General features: G+C 42.2%; 1 protein-coding gene and 1 pseudogene across 2 annotated transcripts in view; one reads left to right on the forward strand and one right to left on the reverse strand.

Moving 5' to 3' along the window:
- Nucleotides 1–24308, reverse strand: part of GAN (gigaxonin) — a 69677-nt gene that overhangs the window by 43862 nt on the left and 1507 nt on the right. Inside the window, exon 1 of one of the 2 annotated variants that reach the window (XM_070398778.1) lies at nt 23710–23774. The exons of the other annotated variant lie outside the window; for it this stretch is intronic. The gene's annotated coding sequence lies outside the window, so the exon portion shown is untranslated. Of the gene's footprint in view, nt 1–23709; nt 23775–24308 lie in introns of those variants that run through there. 2 annotated transcript variants of the gene reach the window in all.
- On the forward strand, nt 19328–19806 carry LOC138997191 (large ribosomal subunit protein eL21-like; annotated as a pseudogene).

A 24308-nucleotide genomic window follows, 5' to 3' on the forward strand; every position in this document is an offset into this window, starting at 1 on the left:
TTCGTTGCTACTTCATAACTGTAATTTTGCTATTGTTATGAATAGTAATGTAAATATCTGATGTGCTATATGTGTTTTCCGATGGTTGTGACCCACAGGTTGAGAACCGCTGCTTTAGACATTACTGAATAGGATTTGATGTAACAGTGAACAAAGAATAAGTCTAAACAACTTCTTCCTCTCTGATGCAAAAGCTTGTCTGCAATAAAAGCAAGGAAACATAATCAAAGAGTGAAAGAGAATGTAACGTTCAAGAAGTCAAGGGTGATTTGTAGCATTACTCACACAGTTTCAAATGATTCCTATCACATCAAACTATGTAGCTACCAAGAGCAGGCTCATTGAGGCATGTGCAGAGGGGCTTGGGCCCACCACTCTATTTGCCCAGTTAGGCCTAAGTAATAATTTATGTTCCTGTGGGAGTCTGCTTTACAGATGCCCCCGCCTCCCTTTGTCTTCATGAGCTCCTAAAAACTGTATCAAAAAAGGATCTTCAGGCCCTAGCTGGTTTGGCTCAGTGGACAGAGTGTTGGCCCTCAGACTAAAGGATTCTGGGTTTGATTCTGGTCAAGGGCACACCTCGGTTGCATGCTGGATCCCCGGCCCCGGTCAGAGTACGAGTGGGCGGCAACTAATAGATGAGTCTCTCTCACGTTGCTGTCTCTCTCTCTCTCTCTCTCTCTCTCTCTCTCTCTCTCACCCTCCCTCCCACTCTCTCTAAAATCAATGGAAAAATATCCTCTGAATTAACAACAATAGAAAAGATCTTCAGGGCAGAGGATTTTTAAGGCAGTGAAACGCCTCTGTATGATACCATAGTGGTGGATACATGTCTTTATAGTACATTTACCCAAATCCATAAAATATACAACACCAAGAGTGAACCCTAATGTAATCTATGGACTTTGGGTGAGTGTTGGATCAGTGCAGATTTATCAGTTGTAACAAAGCTACTCCTCTTGTGGGGCATGTTGATAATGGGGGAGGCTATGCATGTGAGGGACAGGGGTATATGGGAAATCTCTGTGCCTCCCTTTCAATTTTTCTGTGAACCTTAAACTGTTCTAAAAATAAAGTCTATTTTAAAAGTGTACTTCTTTAGTCCCCATTCAACTTAATAAAATAAAAATTTGCAGGTAATATTTCCATCAACAGATGGCATCCTCTCATGTCAAGGCTTTTTATGGCCTGCTTTTTCCATCAATCTCGCAGTTCCTGCCACCCAAGAACTCCATCTACATGGAAGAAGAGCATTTACATGGCTATGAGACATGATCGGGGCCCTAGAGGAAGGCCCAAGGAAGCCCCAGGCACATGGTGGGATATGAACCAGATGTTACAGACTGACTTCTAGGGAAGCTTCCCTTCCATAGCACCTTCACCTACTCAGGGTAACTAATCATTGAGGCTCTCTTCCTACAGGGCCAACCAAAGCCAGGGGAGCAGTGAGGAGAAGGAACCACAAGAAAGCACAGGCATTAAGCTAGGTGACCCATCTGTGTCTGTCACCAGACTAGTGTTGATACACTTTAGATCAGGAGGTGGCCAAGAAAAGGTACAACTGGGGCTACCTTCCTCCTATTACAACTCTAGGAGTTGAACTTTATTACAGAGTGGAATTATAATGGAAATTCCATACTATTTCTTTTCCTTCATTATTTTTTTTTCATTTTCCTCTATTCATGTCTCTCTGCCTCCAATTCTTTTCACCTAGAGAGATTACGGTTTTCACTTCTTTACCATCAAAACTTTTCCCTCATATACTAGTAGATCTTGGAATGACTCAGAAGTTGAAAGGGTTTTAAGAGTAGCTCCCCAGCCTGGCTTCCTAGAATGTTCTGGAGAGCTTTTCCAGATCTGAGTCCAATCCCAGACAAACTAAGTCAGGTTCAGGACTGTGTATATTTAAAAAGTCCCCAGCTAATTCTGATACATTCCCTCTTCTTGGAATGTTCTCTCCATCTCCCACTCCCCTATTACCTGGTTTAACCCTTCACTAATAACACCTCCAAAGAGCAGCCCAGGTGCCACACTATGTAAAATAACACCTATACTCCCTTCCCTGCTTTATTCTTCTTCATAGAATTTATCACCATCTAAGAAACTGCATTTGTTTAATGTCAATATCCAGGAAAACAGGGACTTTGTTTTACTCACTGTTCTATCCCCATTCACTTCTGGCACTGAATAGGCACTTGATAAATACGTATGGACATGGTAACAGCACACAGCCAGGTTCGGAACCAGTGGATTTTAACCCTGCAGCGTCAGTTACTGAAATAAAGTGGCCCTCAAACAAAATGAGCACAACTGTTTAGAATGGCATCAGTAACCAGCAGAACGGCTGTGAGCTATGAGCTGCCCTACACTGCATCCTGTAGGTTCGTCCACACAAGGGGGAGATGCTTCCCCACGGCACCCAACCCAGGGTGTGTTGTAGAGCCAGCAATTCAAGAACTGGATGTCAAATGCTCCACTACTGCAAAGCCACCCAAATGACGGTGATGCACTAGCCCACCTCCGTGCTGAGGCCAACTGGACTCTAAGGTTGGTTGTCGAGGAGGTTTGTAGTCTGTGAATAAACCTAATTATCCAGTGGGCCATCTCACTTGCTCTGTTGCCTTCTACTCACCATCACCAGTGCACTGCATGGGAAAATTAGGAATGTAAGTGATAGAAAATTGCAAGGATTAGGAAAGGTTTCTGGAAAATCAAGGGTTTACTGTCCAGGTGTTACCCCACCAACCAACCCTGTGATAATGAAACTGAAGCAGAGCTGCTTCTCCATAGAGGATGCAAAATCAACTACTCCAATGAGGCCACGTCCACAGCTTCCCTGGCAATCTCCCTGCCCCTGACTATGCAACACAAGAGGATTCATAAAGTCTTCCATTTTCTCTTGATATCACATCATCCACTCTTAAGAAGAAACACAGCACTTTGTATTTTGACCAGCTCCAAGTAATCATGTCCAAATACATCAGTATTTGGAAGACATACGAGAACAAAAAGCATATGCTTTGAGAGTCATGTGATTTGAACAAAGGGGCAATCTATCTGAGGGGAGGTAATGTTTTCTAAAGAGAGAACATGGAAAGTGCAAATTACATCTTAAGAAGGGAACAGCTCAAGGAAACGAGAGTTTGTTTTTGTGTTTGGGGGACCGGGAGGAAGGGAGAGGAGGCAAGACACACAGAATATCACAGGGACTGGATATGCACAACTACAAGTGACGTTAATTACACCTGGCAGCAGCACAGCAATCCCTGGAGGGAAAGGACAAAGTGTGGCCAAACCAATAAAAACCGCAGTGTCCAGGCGCAGTATTAAGTACTATTCTAAGGATGGACTCAGAAATTGCATCTCAACTAGCTGGTGGTCCCCACCTCTGAGGAACTGGCAAGCCATCACTTCTAACCATGCATTTCATGTCAGTAAGATGAAATGTTGCAGCCATTTCTAGTAGCATTATGTTCCAGGACCTACTGCCTGTATGTCCCACAGTAATCCTGTTTTCCCAGCCTGCCGCAACCTGAAAGCCTATTTCTTTTCCCGCATTGTCTCCATCTTACTAGGAAATGGCACTATTTTCTGCCCAGCTGCTTAAGCCTAAAATTTAGGAGTCCAACTAACAAATCACAAAAGGAATGATTGAGTTACAAAGTGTAAGTGGATGCTAAACCTACCGAGTGAAAGTTGATGAGGAATGGAATACAGGCATGTTTCACTTCATTGCACTTCACCAATATTACCGTTTTTTACAAATTGAAGGTAAGACCATCCACCAGCAAAACAATTATGACTCGCTGAACACTCAGATGGTGGTTAGCAATTTTTAGAAAAAAATTATTTAATTAAGGTATGCATATTTTTAGACACAATGCTATTGCACACTTCCTAGACTACGGTACAGTGTAAACACAACTTTCTATACACGAGGAAACCAAAAAATCTGTGACTCCCATTACTGAGAATTCACTAAACCTGCACTATCTCTGAGGTATACAATATTCACATAATCTCAAAGTACTGCCCCATAATTTACTTATTAATTACAAAGAGAAAAGTAGTGGATTAACCCGGTGAATACCATCTTTACCCACATGATCAAACTAACATTACCAATGTTAGGACAAAATAACATCATGGGCCCCTGACATAATGCACTGAGGGGGACGCAATGTCCTCCTGTGTGAGTCTTACGAAAAATGCATCCATAACCTCAATCTAATTGTAAGAAATCAAACAAACCCAAGTTGAGGGACATTCTACAAAATAACTGACCAGTATTCACCAGTGCCAAGGCCATGAAAGACCCAGGAAGGCTGACCAACTGTCATAGACTAAGGAAACCAAGGGACATGACAAGTGAATCATTGTAAACTTTGAAGCAGGTGCTATGCAAAGTACCAGGGAGTCAAAAAGCTCCCTGTGGAGACCTGGCAGAGAAGGCTTCACAGAGGTGGCACCTGATCTGGGTCTAGCTGAGTATTTTACAGGCTTATTTACAGCATTTACAGCACACCAAGAAGGGGGACAGCTAAGGCTTAGAAGTAAAGAGCTGTATATTCAATGAATGACAGGCACAAGTCCTTTAGGAAGACAGGAGAACAGAGATAAGATATATGGGAGAAGGGAGTGGAGAGGGGCCGGCTCCTGGAGGACCTGGACACCACAGAAATGATTTTGGATTTCAGCTTGAGGGAAATGGAGCTGCTCAGGATGAGTTTTAGTGTTTTAAAAATATTTTTATTTTGTGCCTGCCTGGCGTGGCTCAGTGATTGAGCATTGACTTATGAACCAGAAAATCACAGTTCAATTCCTGGTCAGGGCATATGCCCGGGCTGTGTGCTCGGTCCACAGTGTGGGACATGCAGGAGGCAGCTGATCAGTGATTCTCTCTCATCATTGATGTTTCTTTCTCTCCCTCTCCCTTCCTCTCTGAAATCAACAAAATATTTTAAAAAATAAAAATATTTTTATTTTGAAATAATTTTAGACTTACACCAAAGTTTTAAAGAACTAGAGTTCTTGTATACTCCCATCTAGCTTCTACTAATGTTAATAGCTTAAATAACCTTAAATAGTACAATTATCAAACTAAGAAATAAAGATCGGTGCAATACTATTAAATAAACTATGGACTATTCAAATTTCACCAGTTTTCCCCAGAATGTCCTTTCTCTGCTCTGGGATCCAATCTAAGGTTCCAAACTACCTTTAGCTGTTGTGTCTCTACGGTGTGATATTTCTTTAATCTTTCTTCATCTTTCACTTCAAAGACCTTGACACTTTGTTGAATACTCGTCAATTATTTAGTCCCTCAACTTGGATTTGTTAATAACTTATGATGACACTGAGCTGATGCATTTTTGGCAGAAACAATATTGAAGTATTGTCATGCCCTCCTCCACATCACATCAGGGAGAACATGATGTCAATATACATTATTACTGGTGATGTTAAACTCAGCCACTTGGCTATGGTGATGTCTGTTGGGTTTCTTCACTAGAATGTGAAATTTACGATTTCCCCCTTTGTTACAAATAAATAGTATATTGAAGGAGATAATTTGAGAATATACAAATGTTCTTTTTCTCCTCACACTCTGGCCCCCTAATTTTAGTATCCACTGGTGGATCCTGCCTACAGTTATTACTATGGTGTTCAAAGGATGATTTTCTGTTCTCTTATTCCTTCTACATTTATTAATTGAAATTCATCTGTAAGAGTTGTCTCTTCAACCCCACTTATTTCTTTATTCATCTTTCATTTATTTATCCCTAGATACATGGGTGTTTATTTTATTCTATGGATTATAACACAGTGATATATATATATATATATATATAATTGATTTCAGAGAAGAAGGAAGAGGGAGAGAGAGAGAAACATCAATGATGAGAGAGAATCATTCATTGGCTGCCTCCTGCATGCCCCACATTGGGGATTGAGCCCACAGCCCGGGCATGTGCCCTGATGGGGAATAGAACTGTGACCTCCTGGTTCATAGGTTGATGCTCAACCACTGAGCCATGACGGCTGAGCTGCAATGTTATTGATACTCATTTTCTAGCTCAAATTATTATTTTTAAAATTAAATCTTTATTGTTCTGATTACATTTGTTCCTCTTTTTTTCCCATAACTCCCCTTCTCCCAGTTCCCGCCCCACCCTCCGCCGTCACTCCCCACCCACTGTCCTCATCCAAGGTGCACGATTTTTGTCCATTCTCTTCCCGCATCTCCCATTCCCCTTCCCCCCGCCCCAAGAATAGTCAGTCCATTCCCCTTCTATGTCCCTGATTCATTGTAATCACCAGTTCATTCTGTACATCAGATTATTTATTCACTTGATTCTTAGATTCACTTGTTGATAGATGCATGTTTGTTGTTCACAATTTGTATCTTTACCTTTTTCTTCTTCCTCTTCTTAAAGGAAACCTTTCAGCATTTCGTATAATACTGGTTTAGTGGTGATGAAGTCCTTTAGCTTTTCCTTATCTGTGAAGCTCTTTATCTGACCTTCAATTCTGAATGATAGCTTTGCTGGATAAAGTAATCTTGGTTGTAGGTTCTTGGTATTCAGTACTTTGAATATTTCTTGCCATTCCCTTCTGGCCTGCAAAGTTTCTGTTGAGAAATCAGCTGACAGTCGTATGGGTATTCCCTTGTAGGTAATTGAGTCTCTTTCTCTTGCTGCTTTTAAGATTCTCTCTTTGTCTTTTGCTCTTGGCATTTTAATGATGATGTGTCTTGGTGTGGTCCTCTTTGGATTCCTTTTGTTTGGGGTTCTCTTCACTTCTTGGACCTGTAAGTCCATTTCTTTCACCAGGTGGGGGAAGTTTTCTGCCATTATTTCTTGAAATAGGTTTTCAATATCTTGCTGTCTCTCATCTTCTGGCACCCCTATTATTCTGATATTAGTGCGCTTGAAGCTGTCCCAGAGACTCCTTACACTATCTTCACACTTTCGGATTCTTTTTTCATTTTGCTTTTCCAGTTGGGTGTTTTTTGTCGAATCTTTGTTTTGATTCTTGTGCTCCTCTGGTCTGCTATTGGGTATAATATTCTTTATTTCAGTCCGTGTATGCTTACTTTCTAATTTCTTTATCGTAGCATCGAGGGTCTCATTAGTTTTCGCGAGGCTCTGCTCAAGTTTATAGCAAGCCCTCAAAATTGTGATTCTTAGCTCCATATCCTCCATTTCTGTCATGTTTTTTTGTCTCCGCATCTTTTATGCTTTCTTGGTGCACCCCCTTGTGGTCTTTGTGCGCAGTCTTGTTCTAGCCAAGCCTTAACTGTTGTAGTTAACACTAGAGGGATTTGACCACCAGGCCGACTGGCTGTAGGAATCAGCTGTGTGGAAAACGTCTGTCTTCTGGGGAGGCGCTAATCCAGCCTTTGCCTGAGGCGCTCGGCAAATGGCTGTGCGCAGGGTTTGGGCGGGGCGGGCTCAACAGGGCGGGCGGAGGGAGCAGTTATGGCCGCTCTCAGTCCCGTTCCCAGAGGCTCTGCTTCTCAGAACCCCGGCAGCCGCTGCAAACCTCGGAGAGAAAGCTGCCCTCAGGTTCCAACTGATGCCGGACAATCCCGCTTCTCCCGTTTGAGTCTGGGTCCCTAGAGATTCGCCCGGATCTGGAGCCCAAAGTCTGAGACTCACTCCTGACCAAAAACGACAACCGCGCCCTCAGCCACCAGCCCGCTTTCGCGCGCACCTCAGTACCTTTGTATTTTCCACACTGCGCCTCCTCTGAGCCTCGGTTTGCTGTTCTCTTTCCTTCTAGTTGTAGAGTCTCTCTTCAGCCAGCCTTCCTGTGGTTCTGGGTGATGTCCGTTCTGTCTTTTAGTTGTATTTTTGAAATGGTTGTTTGCGGCAGCGGTCTCCGGTCTTTACCTACGCCGCCATCTTGGTCTCTCCCTAGCTCAAATTATTGCAAGGGTGGCCATTGGGAGTTCTTTAAGATTGGCTTCTATGTTGATCTTCTTTCGAGCACCTCCTTACTTTCTGGCACAAATACTACAGGTTCGTGGTGTATTTCTCCAACCATGTCTCCAAAGACATTAGTTTTAAGCATGATCTAACTACATTCTCGAAACATCACTCCGGCAGCAGCAGGGTGGAACTGAACATGAAGGCAGACCAACCAGTATTATCCTATCATAATTCAGAACTAATAAAAGCTAGAATGTGAGCACTGGCAATGGTGAAGAAGAGACAGATTCCAGAGAGTTGAGAGGTTGAATGATAGGTCTTGGCAACAGTGAGATGCTGAGGAATGGAGGAAGAGGTGACATTCTCAAGGATCCCACGTTTCTCCTGGGGAGCCTGGTAGCATATTACCCTCCTCAGTAAATGAAGAACAACCTTCTTGGGGGCAGAGGGAGCTGGGCCTGCCTGAGTTTAGAGTGGCGTGTAGTGGGCTATCTATAATAATAAAAGGGTAATATGCTAATTAGACCGAACATCCTTCTGGGTGTCATTCCGGAAGAAGCCGGGGCTGGAGCAAAGCAGTCTGGGTCCCAGGCACCTGCCAGCAGCGGCTACCAGAGGGAAGCAGCTCGGGTCCCGGGTCGCAGGTGCCTGAGGGAAGTCAGTGCCGGCAGCCGGGGGAAGGCCTACTCTTGCACGAATTTTCGTGCACAGGGCCTCAAGTTGGAGCTAAAGGCTCAGGAGAGAGGGGGAAGTGGAGGCAGCTTTGGGGTGTATGAGGTTGTCATGGAGAGTAGAGGGCGAGGACAGAATCTTGTGCCACACTGAGTCTAGGGACAGATAAGGAGGAGAGTAAAAAAAGCAGACTGTAGGGGAAATGGGTCAAAAGGTCAGGGAAGCCCTGAGAATCCAAGTGTCAAGAAAAGGACCAAGAGTGACAAATATAGTAGACAGGTCCAGTAAGATAAATACTTAAAAGTTTTCACTTGATTTGGTCATTATACTTAGCAAAACTTTAAAGAACAGTTTTAGTGGAGTGATAAGAAAGGAGTCTAGGGAATCGAAGATGGCGGCATAGGTAAACACCGGAGACTGCCGCCGTGGACAACCACTTCAAAAATACAACTAAAAGTCGGAGCGGACATCAACCAGAACCACGGGAAGGCTGGATGAGGAGAGTCTCTTCAATTAGAAGCAAAAACAACAGCATTCCGACGCTCAGCGGAGGCGCAGTGTGGAAAATTTAAAGGTACGGCGGTGCGGTGGTGCGGGTGCGCGCGCAAAGCGGGCTGGCGGCTGAGGGCGCGATTGTCGTTTTCAATCAGGAGCGAGTCTCAGACTCTGGGCTACAGATCCGGGCGAGTCTCTAGGGACCCAGACTCAAACGGGAGAAGCGGGACTGTCTGGCTACGGCCCCTCCGAGGTTTGCAGCGATTGCTGGGACAGAGAGGCAGAGCCCCTGGGGACGGACTGAGAGCGGCCATAGCTGCTCCCTCCCCCCGCCCTGTTGAGCCCACCCCGCCCAAACCCTGCGCACAGCCATTTGCCGATCGCCTCAGGCAAGGGCTGGACTAGCACCTCCCCTGAGGACTGAAGTTTTCCCACAGCTGATTTCCACAGCTAGTCGGCCTGGTGGTCAAATCCCTCTAGTGTTAACTACAACAATTAAGGCTTGGCTAGAACAAGACTGCGCACAAAGACCACAAGGGGGTGCACCAAGAAAGCATAAAAGATGCGGAGACAAAAAAACATGACAGAAATGGAGGATATGGAGCTAAGAATCGCAATTTTGAGGGCTTGCCATAAATTTGTGCAGAGCCTCACGAAAACTAATGAGACCCTCGATGCTACGATAAAGAAATTAGAAAGTAAGCATACACGGACTGAAATAAAGAATATTATACCCAATAGCAGACCAGAGGAGCACAAGAATCAAAACAAAGATTCGACAAAAAACACCCAATTGGAAAAGCAAAATGAAAAAAGAATCCGAAAGTGTGAAGATAGTGTAAGGAGCCTCTGGGACAGCTTTAAGCGGACTAATATCAGAGTCATTGGAGTGCCAGAAGATGAGAGACAGCAAGATATTGAAAACCTATTTCAAGAAATAATGGCAGAAAACTTCCCCCATCTGGAGAAAGAAATGGACTTACAGGTCCAAGAAGCGCAGAGAACCCCAAACAAAAGGAATCCAAAGAGGACCACACCAAGACACATCATCATTAAAATGCCAAGAGCAAAAGACAAAGAGAGAATCTTAAAAGCAGCAAGAGAAAGAGGCTCAATTACCTACAAGGGAATACCCATACGACTGTCAGCTGATTTCTCAACAGAAACTTTGCAGGCCAGAAGGGAGTGGCAAGAAATATTCAAAGTGCTGAATACCAAGAACCTACAACCAAGATTACTTTATCCAGCAAAGCTATCATTCAGAATTGAAGGTCAGATAAAGAGCTTCACAGATAAGGAAAAGCTAAAGGAGTTCATCACCGCCAAACCAGTATTATATGAAATGCTGAAAGGTATCCTTTAAGAAGAGGAAGAAGAAGAAAAAGGTAAAGATACAAATTATGAACAACAAATATGCATCTATCAACAAATGAATCTAAGAATCAAGTGAATAAACAACCTGATGTACAGAATGAACTGGTGACTATAATGAATCAGGGACATAGAAAGGGAATGGACTAACTATTCTTGGGGGGAAAAGGGGTGTGGGAGATGCGGGAAGTGACTGGACAAAAATCATGCACCTATGGATGAACTCAGTGGGTGGGGAGTGAGGGTGGAGGGTGGGGTGGGAGCTGGAAGGAGGGGAGTTATGGGGGGAAAAAAAGAGGAACAAATGTAATAATCTGAGCAATAAAGATAAAAAAAAAACTTTAAAAATTTTTAATACAATAAAGGAAATATGCAATGTGTTAAGGAAAAAAAAAAAAAAAAGAAAGGAGTCTAAGTACAAAGTGAAGGAAAAAACAGAAAGTGAGACTGTGGACAAGATAAACATTTCTTTCAAGAATCTTGCTTGCGAAGTGAAGGAAATCATGCACTTAGGAGAGGACACAGAGGCTGCTTGCTTGTAACAGATGCATTTATTCAACATTTGCACATTTCCTAAATGCCAGGCACTGGAAAAGACTTAAGCATACTTTTATGCTACAGAAAGAAGCCAGAAGAGAAGGGAAAAAAGTAAAAAACACCAGAGAAGGATGAGGATATACAACAGAACAACATCCTAGAAGAAAAGGGAGAATATGGGTGGGTAAGCTGGGAGGTAGGGTGGGGGGAGGGTCAGGGAGAAGTAGCCCTGACTTCCTGCTCTACAGAAGACTGACAAGCAAATCATTGCATGACATTTAAACAGCATCAAAGTTGATCTTCAGAGTTAAAGTTTTTAGACCGAAATTTTTAAAATCTAATACTCTAGATCAATGGTGGACAAACTACAACCCACAGTCTGTTTTTGTATGACCTTTGAGCTAAAAATGGTTTTTATATTTGTAAAAGGTTTTTAAAACCAAAACAGAGAATGTGTGATGGAGACCACATGAGGCCTGGAAAGCTTAAAATATGTCTGACTCTTTACCGAACAAGTTTGCCAAACCCTTCTCTAAATGTTTCTACAATGGCAAACACACATTTTAAAATCCAGCCCAACAGATGTGCAAAATAACAACTTTGAGAAACCACTTGCAAAAGTGACAAGGCAGTGGTGAGAGATCTGAGAAAAAACCTCAGATACACACTGCAAATTCCAGATTTTCTACTCAGATATGATTTTTCAGATGCCACTCATCTTATAACCTTTATATGATACTGTGTCTTTCTAGACAATAATCTGATTTCTTATAATGAGAAGTCTGTTTTCTATCTTCAAAAACAGAGGTACCTGGGACACAGACCCCAAAGTCGGTTTCCTGGCACCCACAAAAATACAAAGAAAATATACCCAAAGTTTTTTTCTGATTTGTTTCAGAAGAAAAGAGAACTGGAAATTAAAATGTCAAATCGGGGAATGATGAAGCAAATTATATGGAACAGCAATATGATGTAATAACAAAGAGCTATTAAAAATGATATGGGCATTATATTGAGATACAAGAGGGATATGAAATGACTTCAAGTGAAAACATAATGTGTATATAGATCACAACTCTAACAATATATTAAGTACACTGTTCAGAACCAGAATTAATTTTGGGTGACATAAATAATTGAACTCTCCTGTGATTTCCCATAAATTTTTTTTGTAAAAAAATAGATGCTTAAAATTTAAATCTAGTTCTTGTAATTTTTATAGTAAAGCAGTCTATAAATTTTATGTCTTGAAAGACAAGGTCTGAAAATGCATGTTAAAAATTTTAAGATGAGTTCAAAGACAGAATCATGATGCAGCAACTTGTGAAGCAGAAAATTCTTCTAGAATGAAACAAGCCCGGTTCCTTGTTCTGGTCACACCCTGACCTTTTGGAAATAGACATAAAAGAAAGATATTCATGCCTCGACCTGTCACACAGTTCCAGCTTTTTTACTTACGTATGATTTTTCAGATGCTATAAGGAGGCTTCTTCTATAACCTTAGACCCCATGCAAGGATCATCTCTAAGCCCCTTTTATTTGGGGGCACTCTTATAAGTCTTCTAATTAACACTCCGGTGTGGGGTGAATTTCCCGCCAAAATATAAGATGGCGCGGGCAATTATTTAGGTTTCCCGCGCAAAATCAGGGATTTTTATGATACCTATTACCCCAATGGGTATGAAACGGTTCGCATACGCAGGTAGGTATCTTTGTGAACGGCAAACAAACAAATATTTGGTAATACGCAGTTACAATCGGCCCGAGTTTACACGTTTCCCGCACTCCACCGCAAATCTATATGAACCGAGTTAAGACGGCTCCCGCGGAGTACGCGCAATTCACGCGAGCCGACTTAACTCGTTTCCCCCACTCCAAGTGTTAAAAACTGGCTGATCTGGTTCTTTTTGCTGCTCTATACAAATGGCACGAAATACTACAGAAGTTCCATATTTCAGAAGTAGGTCCATATTTCTACGCATTTTCCATTCTCTCTTTCCCAATGTAGAGAGATATAAGAAAGGTTCAGGCCCTTTCACAGGCAGAGGAAGTAGAGCTCCTGAATAAATTCACAGAGAAAGTAAGAATTTATATGAGTTTTTTGTTGTCTTTGAATTTATCCTTTCAAAGCAGCTCAAATCAAAGTATTAAGTGAAGGTTAAGAAACTATCTCTTTGTTTCTTTTAAAAAAAGGAGAGGTGGGAGTAGGGAAAATAAAACCCCAAAATGGGGGGAGAGGGAGAACAAAAACTACAGCTGAAGCACACCCCTTTCAGTTCCCTTTAATAAATGAGAGCAGCTCCTGCTTCTGCTTCACGTTAGCATTTTTAAACTCAATCTTAAAACCACCTTTTTGCTTCTGGCACTCCTTAATTTATAATCTACTGTCATAAACTTCTCCAAACAACCTGAAGCTGGAAAGTGCCTTCCAAAGTGTTGTCAAGGGAATGAATGCTTCTCAATGAATTCTTTAGTCGTGTTGTAACAAAAGCTCTCTCACTGGAGCTACTACTTCTGAATAAAGAATTTGGTCCCTTCTTCTCCCGGTTTCTTGGCACCAGAAATGGACTTGGTTGGAGCTGACTGTACCATCTAAAACAGCCCCAAAGTGAACCCTCTCTTGTTAGATGGGTTATTTTGTCCCTCTCCCCCAGTCCTCAATACATATTCAGCTACTAAAATGTTATAGCTCAAAGACTGATCCTATTTAGAAGCAGTGTGCATATAGCATCCTGAACTCTGATCTTATACTTCATCAGTACTTGCAAACTGCAGTCAACTCAACTCTCTTACGTACAGAATTTCACTAATGGATTTGGTGCCTCTGGCCCTGAGATAAAAAGATGGGCTTTAAAAGCATCCAGGCCATCTGTCTGTTCTATTTCTCCTCCCTGAATAGAAGACTGATCACTAAGGCACACTGAAGGTACACAAACCACTCAAGGAGCCTGTGGGAGGGAGTGATTGTTTCACAGAATTGGATAAATGTGACAAAGGAAGGGATATTGGAGCAAGGTCCTGAAGGATGAATACAAATTGATATGCCAGAAAAGAAAGGCAGAGAGAAGAAGAACATGCAAAAACAAACACATATTCATAGATACATGAAATACTGCATAGAATTTTCAAGAACTAGAAGAGTATAATTAAGGTGTTTATACAGCAATTGTCACCTCAAATTTAACACATCAAAGACAGATTATCTTCCTCACTTTCCTTAAGCAGCCAGGTTCAAAACCTGTTATCTCTTCCTTCTTCCTCATATGCAAATAGCAGACAGGTGCTTTCTTCCCTAACCCCAGACATCAGCCATTGGACTTTGCCATGCTCTGCTAATCTGAATTAGCAACTCCAGTCTCATCTCCTCCCAGTCCTGAGAACAAACAAGTTACCTTCTTAAAATAGAGCTCCATTCACATTAGAGCACTTTTGTTTAATAACTGAATAAAAACCTAAGTTAACTCAGCACTCCAGAACAGCAGTCGCCAACCTTTTGGACCTCATGGACCACCAGTGGTCCACAGACCACCGGTTGGCGACCGCTGCTCTAGAATACTGTTCTTACCTGCCCGCCCATACACACTTCCCACGATTCCTGTGCAAGCCTGAAGTCCAGTCCAGTGTACCTACTGCCCTATGTTCCTGCACTTACACCTGTGTTCCACCTGAATGATCCTCCTTGCCCTTCTCTTTATCTACCCCCCACCACGTACTCTTCCTCTCAAGGTCTTGTTCAAATTGTTTCCTCCAGGAAAGCTTATGCAATCACCCAAGTAGTTCTTCCTCCTCAGAACTCCCATAGCTAGAACTACCCATACAATTAAAATAGCTTTTGTTCCATAATTTGTTTTTTCACAATTAAGCTCTAAACCTTAAGAACAGGTTCTGGACTTCACAGAATATCTTTTACACTGTCCCTAGTTTAACACTCCCAGTAAGTGATGATAAGCATTGCTTACTGGTGATAAAGAACTTGGTGTTCCCTTTCTCTCACTGACAAGTCCTACTGCTAACATCTATAATCCAGTCACTTCACTCCAACTCCACTGACAAACCGTCATCCAAGGCATCCTTATTTCCTGTCCGAATGACTGCGATACCCTCCTAATAAGGCTACATATTCTTCTGAAAACCCGGAAATACCTACCCATAACCCTTAAAATAAAACTTACACTCTCACGCAGACTAAACTAAGTTGGAACATTTATATGGGTCCCTTTCCCACATCCCACCAGGTCCCAATACACATTCAGCAACTCAGAAATGTTCCAGCAAAAGCTGAAATCTCACTGGGGAGCACTGAACTCAGGACTCTGGGCCCTGCCCACCCCTCTACTCCTGTTTCATGCTACTCTACCAACTGCTTGCCATCCTGTCATGCCTCCTTGTGCCTCCCCCACACCTTCCCAGCCCAGTTCTGTTCCTCCTCCCTTAGATCTTCGTCTGAGCGGTGCTCCCCTCACCCAGTCTACAGCAGCAACCATGTCCACTCCTCACACTTTTGTAACTAGACTTGTCCACTGTCTGCCTCCAGAGCAGGATTCCATGCATGCCCAAGCCGTCTGCCCAGTGCATGGCAGTGCCACACATAACCACTCAAGGAAAGGTTAGTGAATGAACGAGCATATTAGGGAACCTTAATCAAGAAACCTCTGTTCTCTACTTTTAAAAAGTTGTTTCTATAGCCCTGGCCAGTGTGGCTCATTTGGCTGAGTGTTGTCCCCATCCTGTGCATCGAAAGGTGGCCAGTTCGATTCCCACTCAGGGCACGTGTATACGGCTCGATCCCCAAACTGCAGGAGGCAGCTGATTGACGTTACACTCTCAAACGGATGTCTCTCTCTCTCTTTTTCTCCCTCTCCTCTCTCTGTAAAAATCAATAAAAATATTTTTTAAAGTCATTTCTGTAAATGTGATTCGTTGGGGTTACTAATATAGTGATGAATGATCAGATAAATCATTTAAATATACTTTTAGAGTACAGTTTAAGAGTGTCTACTCCAAAAATAACACTAATCTATTCTTCTTTCCCCCATTATTGAAATTCTGATATGACTACATAACACTAGGATATATATACAGTATTGAAAGATTGAGTAACATCAAAATAATTTAAAAACCGTTGGTTTTATATTTATTTCCTTTCCTAGCCCCATAGAGGTAGAAGAAATAAGCTGAGTGATTTAGGTCTCCACGGCCTCAGTTCTGACACTGTTGGTAGGAGACCACTGAATACACATTCAAATGGCAGCCAGCACACAGGCAGGAAAATGAAGTCATAACTCTCCGCAAACTACTGAAATGTAAAGTCCTCGTCTGTCTCTTGTCACCACTGTCTCTCTAGCCCCTACTGCTGCTGATACTGAGCATCTCTTGTGTATTTGTTGAATGAATGAAAACCTATAATCAAGCCCCCAGTCAACATTAATTACATAAGGTACCTTTACTGGGAACTGCATCTGTGATGAATTAACACACAGCACACTTCGATACTTTCAGACAATGCCAATTCTTGAACTGTAACTTATTAATGGTAAGCACGTTCCCACGAGCAGTGATGACATTTCTAAAGAGTGCAGTAACAGCTGTGACAGTGGGGAATGTTTTCATAAACCCCTTTCCCATCGATCGGAGAGAAGATGGTAAACAAAGGAAGCAGACAACTACTCTGTTCCTGCCCCACTGCAGGCGTGATAAAAAAAAATGAGAATTTCCCTCCCTCCCTGCCAACAGGGATTATAATTTCCACGCAGGGGACAGAGTAGGTGGCTCTGCTCACCCAGGCCAGGCAGGAAAATAAAGAAGCAAACAAGCAAGCAAACAAACAAACAAACCACACCCAAAGGGAAGCTCCTAATCTGCTAAGGTAAGTCTGCACTTCCCATGCTAGCTGTGGTGTAGGGGGAAAGCTGGATGTTGGTGAGAAACTTCTTTTTCCAACCAAATGAAAGGCTATGCAAGAAGACATGGGTCCTGCTGGCCTTCAATTCCACCCCTGAAGTAGAAGTGGGCCATGGGAAGGGGAGAATGGAAACAATTATCAATGAGCTTTCTAAGGATTCTCACCACTCTTCACCATCCTACTTTCTTCAAACTTCTGGCTACTCCCTGTGGAAGAATGTGCTCTACATGCTAGAAGAGACTCTAACCAACCACATATCACATCCTAAATGTGAGGTTCCCTCCAATTCAGGGATTGATTGAACTAAAACTATGTTTCACAATATTTCTGCTCGCCTTACCATGTTAAGATAAAAATCACAAGCATCAAATGGTTTTTAAAATCATTCCTAAAAAGATACAGAAATACTTAATAGTTGAGAGAATTACAAAATACCTATGAGCAAAATTATGCAGTTAAGGTTTATTCAACAGTCTATTTTTTAAAACAAGTCCTTCCATCTTCCATTTATGATATACCCTGCTTCTCAAAGCTTTGTTGCTTGAAGGCTAACTCTTTTATCTAACAAAACATTTCACCAAGATCTTCCCTAAGTCTTCTATTTCTAATATCTCTCAATAGAGTAAGACATATTATAATGTATTCCCACAGAGAAATGGAAGCAGCAAACATTAGATCATCATTTTATGGCTAAGTCACTCTTTGGCAATAAATACTTAAGAGGACTTCACTCTGCTTTTCTGAGCACAAGGGGTCAAGAGCTACAGCTGAGCCTTGAAGGGCATTTAGGTGGACACATGACCTTTACCCTCCATAGAGCTACAACTGTCGCCTTTTACCTGAGCCTTTGATGTCCTTCCTTCTTTGGACTCATCGTGTTTTAGGAGGCAAAGAAACCATGGGAAGCACTCAAATTCAAGGTTGCAACTATAGCCTTGTCACACCCTGCAGCCCTACATCTCCACCCTTAACCTAGAATTCTAACTTACAAATTATTCATTTCTATTGTACCTTCAGTACACAAAATGGTAGACCCGTATCCTTCAGAAGGCTGATACAGCTTCCTAAAGGGCTTAAGCATAGTACTCATAAGCCCAATGACTCCTTATTTGTCCTAATTATGTTTTCTTTATGGATTATAAATAGATTTTAAGCCTCGCTTTGATATCATGAGTTGAACTGATAAACAGTTTAAACAATGGATAAAGTGGTTATGTAATCTGGATGCTTAGTCTACACCAGTAGTCGCCAACCTTTCGGACCTCACAGACCACCAGTGGTTCGCGGACCACCGGTCAGCGACCGCTGGTCTACATAACGCAAATCTAAACCCAAAGACCTAGCGTTTCTATGTGGAAAAGCACTTCGCTTGACTCTCTAAAATACATAATAAAAATGACTCTAAGAACATTTAAAGGACTTGTAGGGGAAAATACAGATTCAAGAAGAGGTAGAAGTATAAAGGCACAGGTAGAAGAGTGAGGACTTACCAGTTAGTATTCCTTAGAGCTAGGTATTATTTTTATCACATTATTATTATTACTCAAAATAATCCTCAGAAAAGTTTTTCAATAAACCTAAACATTCAATACTTCACTTTATGTTAAATTCACTTCCTTCTTTGGACTCATCGTGTGTTAATCTAACAAGAATTTTATTGATTTGTTTCATCATTTTAAACCTTCCAAAAACCTTTCCAGAATTAGAGCATTTGCTGCTTTGAACAGTGGCACCACAATCTTGTGTAAATAAACAAATAATTGAAAGCTGAAATGAGTAACCTATATTAAACTTAAGAGCTCCAATTTACAAGTGCTTTGTTTCCTTAGAAGCCCAGAGAGAATACTTCTTTGATCTTCTGAAAGGGAACATACTTTAATATCACTTTTGAAAAACTCACATAAGAACAGGGTTTAATCAAACACAATTGCAAATACTAGAAAAAAGGTAAGGAGGGGGGGAGGAGAAAAACTAATTTTCAACCATGAGATTGTAAGCCCTTCAGAATAGATTTCATCTTTTTAAGCAGTTGTTAAGGATGCCTTGCAGTAGGTGGATAAAAACAAACAAGGCCCAGATCCATTAAAAGATAATCAGGCCCCACTTATTTCCTATCACCCTAAGAGTACATACAGCAAGAGACAGGTATAGTTGATTTATTTTATTATTTTATTTTTTATTAAATTTAATGGGGTGACACTGAACACGACCATATAGGTTTTTAGTGTACATTTCTATGATACATGATCTGTATATTGTATTGTGTGTCCACTATCTAGTCAAATGCAAGGGTCTCAGAACCTGGAGCTTCGACCTGAACCCTTGAGCACTAAGAAACTTAGTTACAATCGCTACTCAAAATCCTCTTGACAATCACCTTTGGGCTGGAACCACCATCTTCCAGTAATTGACCAAAATGACCAACACAAAGAGAAAGAGGAGAGGTACCCACTATATGTTCACTAGGCCTTTTAAAAAACATGGAGTTGTTCCTTTGACTACATGCATGGGAATCTAAAAGAAAGGTGATATTGTAGACATCAAGGGAATGGCACTGTTCAAAAAGGAGTGCCCACAAATGTTCCCATGGAAAAACTGGAAGAGACTACAATGTCACCCAGCATGTGGTGGGCACTGTTGTGAACAAACAAGTTAAGGGCAAGACTCTTGCCTGGAGAATTAATGTACCTATTGAGCATAGTAAGCCCTCTAAGAGTTGAGATAATTTCCTGAAACGTGTGAAGGAAAAGATCAGAAAAAGAAGGAAGCCAAAGAGAAAGGTACCTGGATTCACCTGAAGCGCCAGACTGCTCCACCCAGACAAGCACACTTTGTGAGAACCAGTGGAAAGGAGCTGAGCTGCTGGAACCCATTCCCTGCGAATTCATGGCATGATAAGTATAAAAGACATAAATAAAAGCCTTCTGTACTGTTAAAAAAATTCCTATGACAATCATTCAGGAGCTGCTATCTACACAAGGTGACATTAAACTCAAAGCACAAGTGGCAGAAAGGGGACTTGGGACTACTAGCATGCTCTGCACACAGCGTACAATACCAATGGACCTTGGTGCCCATCAACTACAGGGCAGATTTCAGGTACCCAAAGAAAGGATGATAATTTCTATGTTACTATGAAACTTGGACTCCTAGAGAGATCATATTAGTCTCCTTAAGTAGTTTCATCAGCATCATCTATGAGTCAACTTTATATTTAATATAGGCCCTGGAACACATCCAGATTAGCAGCATAAAATAAATGCTTGTTACAAAACAACTCTTCAGGGCTGGGTTTATATAGGAGAGTACCCCACCAAGAAGGCCTACATGACAGGGCAAAGGGAATGCTTTAATGTCAATGTATAACAAAACTTAAATGATACATTTGTTACATATTTGTCAATATATAACAAAACTTAAATATACAATATGTAACAAAACTTAAATGAACAGAAATAGACCCCATCCACACAACATACACACACAAAACACAACAAAAATAGCCTAGAGCCACACAACTTAGACTTACAGGGGCTTTGCTATTCCTGTAGCCCAACCAACCTCACTCTGCACATGAGGAAACTAAGTCTCAGAAAAGTTGTCCAATATGACTTAGGTTGGATTCTAGGCCCAATGTCTCCCCTCCACTCTCATCAGAACAGCTTTCTATAAAAACCTTGAGGGGGGGGAGGGGATTGCCATTCTTGTTGGCTGACTCATCAAAGGATCTCAAGATCTTGGGAATAGAGGAGATCTCTCCTTTACTCTCCAGTACTAAAAGCTAAACATTCTCCAGAAAAACTGAAATTCTCAAAAGCAAAAACAGGGTTGGAACCTGCACAGAGCCACTATGTTACTGCAGAATCACAAAGCAATCCACTTTCAAATCCTTTTCACATACATTACTCCCCAAGAACCATAGCTCACGAGAGAAAGGAGTCTGAACTCCAAGTCAGATCTATGGGATTGTGCCAGGACAGAAGAGCCTCGGACATGAGCAAAGCAAACTTTGCAATATTCAGAAGAAAGGGAAATTTCCTGTAAGCCTCAGGGAACCTTTCCCAGAAGGTCTCAGAGTTGCTGAGAATGGAAAGATTCTGTGGGTCGTTAGGTCCATGAATCAACTTCGTCATTCTTAAAGGTCATCAGCTACGTTTAGATTTCATTTTTCCCATTAAATCAAAGGAAAAATGTCATTCAGAGATCAGAATGAGGAGAAGCTGGGAAGTGGGTATGTTGGGAAAACAGCATCTCACTTACATGATGGACTACACAAGGTCCTGCCTAACTTCCCGTAGCATCTGTATCCTAAGGCTATATGACATACTCTACACAACCTTTTTTCAGGTTATCAATTGGGTTCTGTTGCTAAAGTTGAGTTTTCTGTTTTTTTTTCCTTTTATACCGAAAAGCCTTTCTAGTGCGGTTTGATTAAGATGATCAAGAGGAAAAACAAATGCTAAACTGAAGATAAAGCACAGGAAAAGATTAAACCAGTAAGTTAGGTGAAAAGACTTTTCTATAGTAAGTAGAAAGTATGCAAATGAATTGCTTTAATTCCTAGTTTACAAAGTTGGATTGTATAGAAGCAATATACAACATTGTTTCCAAAACATATACCTTCAGAAGCTTATGACAGTTACTCAAACTAGGCTAACTATAGGCTTTAAACAAAACTCAGATTTTTATAAAACTTTGGAGACTAGCAAACTTTTGAAAACCCAATCCATATATTAATAACATCACAGACCTAAATGCTTAAGCTTCAAAAGGGAAAGTAAGAAACATCAAATTCTGGAATATACAAATTCATTTTGTTTCAATATAATTCTTTAAAGTTCTGTTCAAACAAAACAGATCTATCTATATCTCTATATCTCTATATCTCTATCTCTATCTCTATCTCTATCTATATATCTATATCTAACACCCTAATGTGCAAATAGACCAAATGGTGGAACAACCAAACAACCGATCACTATGACATGCGTTGACCACCAGGGGGCATGCGTGGAACATGGCGGGCGTTGGCAGCAGGTGGCAGAGCGTGGAACATGGCGGACGTCGACCGTGGTGGGATAGTAGAGCAGGTAAGCGAGGTTGCCAGACCAAAGTGGGCGAGCCTCTGGTGGTTACTGGAAATTCTTTGCTCCCGCCTGGCACTCGCACCTGCTGCTGGCGCCGGCCCCGCTTGCTCCCGCTACTTGCGCTGGAGCCACTGCTTGCACCTGCTGCTGGCGCCTGGTGCCAGCCCTGGTCACTCAGCACCATCAGCGGGTGCACGAGTGGCAGCTACCAGCCCTGATCGCCCCTCAGGGCTTCTCCACCTCTCCCTGCTCCTGAGAGGCAATCGGAGTCAGCAGCCGGCACCGGCCCGCTTGCACCCACTGTAGGCGCCTGGCACGGGTCCTGATCACTTCGTGCCGTCAGCAGGTGTGAGCAGTGGCTGCTGGCCCCAATCTCTCCTGAGGGCTTCTCCACTTCCTTCTGCTCCTGAGAGGCGATCGGGGCAGCAGCCACTGATGGCGCCAGCCCCGCTTACACCCACTGCTGGCGCTGACCCCAATCGCTCTGTGCTGTGAGCGGGTACAAGCAGGGGCGGGGCCAGCACCATCAGCATGTGGGAGCTGCAGCGGCAGGAGCGGGGCTGCCTTCAGACAGGGGACCGGGGCCACGGTGAGAGGGGCCGGGCAGGGGTGCGGAGGATGGGCTGAGATCCGCCCCTGTGCCCACTGCAGCCTTGTGGCCCATAGTTCCTTTCAAGGTGCACGAATTCATGCACTGGGCCTCTAAAATATTCTAAAAGCCCAATATCGTTAATATCGTAAAATTACTAAACACTTTGTTCCTAATACAGATTAGTCAAATTACTTTTAAGTGGCCTTGAGATTAGTAATTTTAAAAGACCCCCCCCAAGAACATTCTACCACTTCAATAGCCAAATAAACTTCGAGCAATTAGTCACTGAAACACACACATACATTGACTGATTCATGTTTATCTGCAAAACCTCAAAAATATCCACCTGCCCTACCTACAGCACAAGATGGCTGAAAATAAAATCAAGGTGCGGTCTTCCTCCCAAGAGCATGCCCACGCTGCCCCTCACCCCTTTCCCCCCACAGGCATGCATCTCCTAAACTCGGAGACCCCATGATGGGCAGCAGCAATTTGTCCCAGACAAGCTCCCTGAACCTGTTCCCAAGGCCCCTTTTCTCTGACTTAATGAGCCAAAGCAGAGCAGCGTAGGCTCATTTCCCAAGTCCTTCCTTGTTTCATTGTCCCCGGCTTTCATAAACGTCTTCTAAAATTCATAAGAAGAAAAAAGAAAATCAAAATGAGGCAGTATATGAAAGTACTTGATAAGCACTTGAAATCATAACACAGTATATGTCAGCAAGTAGTAGAGTGTACACAAAGAATAGGTAAATACAAGTAATGCTCTAAGTTGGTATAGTAAATGAGTAGGAGACATGGTGTCATTAGCTTGGCATCTAATCTTAGTTCAACCATTAAGCACCAATAACCTCATCGTAAGACAAGTCACTGATGCCCACTGAGCCCCATTTTCTTGTTGTGGAAAGTAACAGAATTGAACTGGACATCTGAAGTCCTTTCCGGCTCCTCTACTTTGATTAGTAATATTTCATACCTAAATTACTGTATTAAATAAATAGCATTTCACATAACTAAATATTCTCATTGTGTGCCACCATGTCACAAGTGGATACCCCAGCTTTCATAATTCAGCAGATAGAGCAGAGAATATTACCACCTTTTATAGACTTATGTACAGACCTGTGCCATGTTCAAAGCATTATTACATATTCCTTCACAGGATGGTTCGAAGATTAAATGAGATGAAGACACATTTTATCCCTCACTTATCAGACTAGTGAGCTGAAGCCAAGATCAAGTCATCTACAACAACGCACAGCTGCAAGAGTAAAAGCTGGAGGGAGAAAGCGGCTCCCATGCTCTTCTCAGTCAGGGATAACTGAGCATCTGAAGTGGAAATGTAACAGGGCCAACCTTCCAATGTCCAATCGGCTGTGGCAGAAAAGCAGGCAGTCCCTCCTTCGAATTTGCTAAACCACTAGGCACTTGTTTTCCGGCTGCCAGGGACACAGTAATGAACAAAAGAAAAACCCCTGGCCTCACTGAACTTACATTGTGGTTGGGAAAGAGCAACAAGGTAAAGGAGTAAAATATAGGTTATATTACAGTGGTAAGTGCTATGGAGAAAAATAAAACATGAAAAGAGGATAGAGAGCATGTGTTTGGGGATTTGCAATTTTCTTTTAAGCTGGCTGGATGCCACTTAAAGAACTACAACCATAATGCATCTAGAGTTGTTTTCCTAAGCATTTCCCCAAACAGGGAACACTTCGGATACC

Source organism: Myotis yumanensis, unplaced genomic scaffold (genome assembly GCF_028538775.1).
Source record: "Myotis yumanensis isolate MYYU_CA2020_CCGP unplaced genomic scaffold, mMyoYum1.0.hap1 SCAF_18, whole genome shotgun sequence".
Taxonomy (NCBI): domain Eukaryota; kingdom Metazoa; phylum Chordata; class Mammalia; order Chiroptera; family Vespertilionidae; genus Myotis; species Myotis yumanensis.